Source organism: Trematomus bernacchii, unplaced genomic scaffold (assembly GCF_902827165.1).
Source record: "Trematomus bernacchii unplaced genomic scaffold, fTreBer1.1, whole genome shotgun sequence".
In the NCBI taxonomy this organism is placed as follows: domain Eukaryota; kingdom Metazoa; phylum Chordata; class Actinopteri; order Perciformes; family Nototheniidae; genus Trematomus; species Trematomus bernacchii.
In genome coordinates, this window is record NW_022987469.1 from 2,289,799 (window position 1) to 2,293,640 (window position 3,842).

The window sequence follows — 3,842 nt, forward strand, 5'->3', positions numbered from 1 at the left end:
TTCTTACTGTTAAAACAAGTATACCACTCAATGTTTCGTTTCCATAGGTGGGTGGGTCTCCAGTGCCTCCTTGCTTCTGATTGGCTAGTTTGCCCTATGCTTGCGCTGTACTCTTCAAAATAAAGGTTCTAACTCTTTGCCTTTACACAGTGCAAAAATGACAAGCTTCTGCTATCTTTGATGAGCGATAACATTATTTTTGGCCATACGTTTTTCATAAGACTGATGAAGTTGGAATCAGTTGTAGTTACAACTATCCGAAATACTATGAAATACTTTTACTGTGTACTTCTTGATACTCTCCTGTCAAAGTCCCGGTACAACAATGCCTGTCTTGCTGCTATATGTGACGAGCAATACAAATACTTTTAAGTTCGAAGACTGATCATTTTGGACTCAGTAGTTAGACTACTAGCGCAAAGACTATAAAATACTTTTATTTTGTACTTTCAGAGAAATCCTCTATCAAATTGTCCACCCTGAATACCCCATGCAGATGCTCCCGTTGTCTGTCAAACACAAGCAGAAACATTACTTTCCAAAAATGGAAAGTTATCTTGGTCCCGCTCCCCACGTGAAAAACAGGGTAAGTTTAGTGCTGCTAATGTAATGAAAATGGCTAGTAGTGTTTTATTTAAATGGATATTTAGATAGTCAACTAAGAAACATAAAGTACTTGAAACGTACATTTTGGTAACAATTTTGAATATGATCATTTTCTTGAGCTTTAAACTCCTGGGGTCAAAATGACCACCAAGGATAGAGGGTGTAAAGCAAATGTGAAGATAAAGGAGGGTTAAGAATAGATTATCAGTTTTTTGTTTTACAATATCCTAAAGTCTATTTTTAACACACTATTGAGTTGGCTTTTTCATTACATTTAAAATATAAATTGTACCTAAAATAATACGGAGTGAGCAGGGTATACATATTCACACCATATGCAATCATAGGATATTTTTAGTTCGAAAGATATTTGTCCAAATTGACTACAAAATAGTACAAATGCAAAACATTAAAAAAAAAATAAGTTTGGTGAGTGAAGTCCAAAGCCGTATTATAGATTATTTGATTTACTCTCAAGGTGAGAGATTTACTCTCAAGGTGAGAGAAAATAAATCCACATTGTCCTATTAAACTTGTATTTTTCAATTTGTTAGTACATTTTTCTCAGAAAAACCTATTCTAAATTAAAGTAAATTATTTAAAAAGGTTGAATAGTTGAAATTGAACGTAAACTGTGTCAAACACCACTCCTGAAATTGACTTATAATATTTATTATAATATTGATATTATATAAAGATCTATATATATATAACATTGATTAAGCCGTACGGGTCCCTTTTAAAATATATATATATTTTGTATAATCAGGGATGCAAACTCATCAGGTATGAAAAAGGTGACAAGGATCCGAGCCCCCCAACCCCACGGAATATCGGCTTTAAAATGAGGAATAACAGAGGATGTTAGCAGTCAGAACAACTAAAGCAGCAGTGTTAATAATAACAGAAACGCCAAAGAGTCACATCTAATAGAAATATATAAAAGCATTTATTTTAATTGTGTAGCAGTCAGTTTATAATTTTGGCAGGACTGTTGAGCATTTTGAAAATGTATTTTCATGCCTCTGTGCAAGGCTTAGTCTTTCTATCTGTATAGCCAGTGGTGTAAAGTAACTAAGTTCATAAACTCAACAAGTACTATACTTGGGTACAATTTTGAGATACTTGTACTTTATTTATGTATTTCAATGTTTTGCTACTTTGTTCTTCTTCTCCTCTACAGTTCAGAGGTAAATGGTGTACTTTGACTCCACTACATGTATTTAATACCTTTAGTTACTTTACAGATTTGGATGAATGATGTGAAATATAATCAAGTGTTAAATCAGACTTTAGTTCCACCTGGAGTAAATTCACAAGCTACCCTGCAGTATACAAAGTCATTCAAACTAGCTGCACCTTTACCAGCTTTGAGAACACTTTAATGATCAATCATTATAAAACATATCATATATACAGTGGCGTTTTTATATGTACAAAAGTGGTGGGGCACAAAAAACGTAGATGTCTATATATAAGCTTCTGCAGTGATGTGCAGTGAGGTTCATGGCTGGTGAGGCACTGGCACTGACTCTTCAGGTTTATAAATATTATATTTTGACCTAAACCAAAATATAATATTATTTTCAAAAGCTTTTTTTGTCTGATTCTTCGATTAATTTTAAACAGACAGTTCAACAAAAGGATACCCAAAAAATGTAATTTTATCATTTAAATATTGAATTGTTCTCTCTTAGTAAGATCCCATTTTCAATAAAATTGCGGTCTTACCTTGACTTGAAGATGAAGTCCATTTGCCTATCCTTCTGGACAAAAATGTCTATAACTTTTTTGTAAAAGTCCTCCTTATCTTCTTGTAGTTTCAAAAGTCTATCATAAATCTAATCGATAGATTTATGATTAAAAAATTATAAAAGTAGGGTAGACATGTGGATGTTATCCGGCTGAACAAAACGTGCATTTATCTAACAGGTACGTTTCCCACAGATCTTATTTCGAGCTATTTTCTAAAATCCTATGGAGAAATCTCATTGCTTTTTTGTCGAGGGAAGCCATGCGCAGCTTACTTCCTGGTTTTAGGACGCGTCACTGCAGCTCTCTCGTCTCCTCTTCACACACCACACTTTTCGCGGCACACTACTTACAGCCAATCAGCTCTGAATGATGTGAGATGACGTATGGTGGGGATGGCAGCTCAGTGCCCCTATGGTCATTATTTTTTTGCCACACACATTAAATAGGAAAATACTCTGAGCATGCGCAGTGTAGTTTTTACAGTCACCGTTCACTTCACAGTGAGAGGGAGGGGCATGATCAGGTTTTGTCCCACATGGCTCTAAACACTCAATAGGCACACACTGTGACTGTAGACACACTAATTAGAAGAACACAGACTAAAACAGCAATGTACAGACGAATCAGATGATTAAACATGATCTTAAAATATATTTTATATATGTTTTTATTTATTTTTTGCATTTTTTGTAATCATTATTTGTAATACTTTCTGCTGACACTAGGTGGGGCTGTGCCCCACCTGCCCCTAATGACCAGTCGCCACTGCATATATATTATTCTGAAATGGACCAATCTGCACAATTACTACTTTTACTTTCGCTACTTTAACTATATTTTAATGATAATACTTTTATACTTTTACTTGAGGAATATTTTGAATGCAGTACTTTTACTGTAACAGAGTATTCCTACACTCTGGTACTTCTACTTTTACTCAAGTACAAGACCTGAGTACTTCTACTTTTACTCAAGTACAAGATCTGAGTACTTCTACTTTTACTGTAGCTACTTTAACTATATTTTGATGATAATACTTTTGTACTTTTATTTGAGGAACATTTTGATTGCAGGATTGTTCCTACACTCTGGTACTTCTACTTTTACTCAAACCTGAGTACTTTTACTTTTACTCAAGTACAAGATCTGAGTGCTTCTACTTTTACTCAAGTACAAGATCTATACTTATACCACCTCGGTTTATAGCCTATGAAAAAAACTATTAGAAAACTAAGGCTAAAGCTAACGTTAGCAGATAGTGACAATGTATGCTAGTTAGCTAGCTCAACGATAATATTGCGACAGAAAAACTTTTCAGTGCACATCACGCTCTGCCGCTCCGACAGGGAGCTCTGCTCTGAACACCTGAACGGCCCGTTCTAACAGCTGTTCACCAGCGGTCCAGTCTGTGCCACAGTGACTCCGGACCGCACAGTTAATATTAACGAACGCACCCGTAGGTAATGTAGCTAATTAAGCTA